We start from the raw sequence: 1523 nt of genomic DNA on the forward strand, positions 1-1523 counted from the left end.
CGCCCGAGGCTGGAATCAAATCTGGGACCCCGGTGCTGAGAGGCAGCAGTGCTAACCACTGAGCCACCATGCCACCCCATTGTTATTTAAGTTTTTCTATTGAGAATAGAGAAAATTTCCATTCTATCTCATAATTGGGATTGTATTCATTGGAGTTTAGTAGATTAAGGGGAGATCTAATAGAAACTTACAAGATAATACATGGCTTGGAAAGGGTGGATGCTAGGAAATTGTTTCCGTTAGGCGAGGAGACTCGGACCCGTGGACACAGCCTTAGAATTAGATGGGGTAAATTCAGAACAGAAATGCTGAGACATTTCTTCAGCCAGAGAGTGGTGGGCCTGTGGAATTCATTGCTGCAGAGTGCAGTGGAGGCTGGGACGCTAAATGTCTTCAAGGCAGAAATTGATAAATTCTTGATGTCACAAGGAATTAAGGGCTACGGGGAGAATGCGGGTAAGTGAAGTTGAAATGCCCATCAGCCATGATTGAATGGTGGAGTGGACTCGATGGGCCGAATGGCCTGACTTCCGTTCCTGTGTCTTATGGTCTTATACTTATTCCACTTTCCAGCCTTTATTGTTATCACACTTCAAATGCTTATCCAAGAATGTTTTTAAAGGTTGTGAGGTTATCTGCCTTGACTATCCTCTCAAGCAGAACATTAAAAAAAAACACATGTTCTTGATTGCCAAGGAGTTCAAAAGTTACAGGGAGAAAGCAGGAAAATAGGGTTGAAAAACCCATCAGCCATGATTGAACGGTGGACCAGACTCGATGGGACGAATGGCCTAATTTCTGCTCCTATATCTTATGGTCTTATTCCAGACCCTTGCCACACTCTGGGTGAGGGAAAATGTCTTCAAATTCCCTCTAAACATTCTCCCTTTCACCTTAAATTTATGCCTCCTTGATCTTTGAACTAAGGAAAACAGTAGCTTTCTATTCACCCTGTTCAAGCCCCTCATAATTTTATACTCCTCTTAGGTAGCCCCTCAATCTCTGTGCTCCAAAGTAAACAACCCAAGCTTATCTTACCTCTCTTCATAGAAAAACTGCTCCATCCCAAGCAACATCCTGGTGAATCTCCTCTGCACTCCCTCTTGAGAAATCACATCCTTCCTGTGGTGTGGCGATCAGAACTGCACTCAGTACCCCAGCTCTGGCCTAACCAAAGTCCTAAACAGCTCCAGCATAACCTTCCTGCCCTTATAATCTATGCCTCGACTGAGGAAAGTCCTGTATGCCTTCTTAACTATCCCCTAAATCTGCCCCTCCACCTTCTGGGACTTGTGAACAAGCACCTTAAGATCTGTCCTAATCTCTGAGCTTCCTAGTGTCCTATCATTAATTGAATAATCCATTGTTTTGTTACTTCCTCCGAACCTCTCACTTATCAGGTTAAATTTCATCTGCCATTGATCTGCCCATCTGACCAATCCATTTATACCTACGTGTAACCCGAGACCACCTTCCTCACTGATAACCACCTAACCAACCTTCATGTTATCTGCAAACTTACT

This window comes from Chiloscyllium plagiosum, chromosome 16 (genome assembly GCF_004010195.1).
Source record: "Chiloscyllium plagiosum isolate BGI_BamShark_2017 chromosome 16, ASM401019v2, whole genome shotgun sequence".
NCBI classification, from domain to species: Eukaryota; Metazoa; Chordata; class Chondrichthyes; order Orectolobiformes; family Hemiscylliidae; genus Chiloscyllium; species Chiloscyllium plagiosum.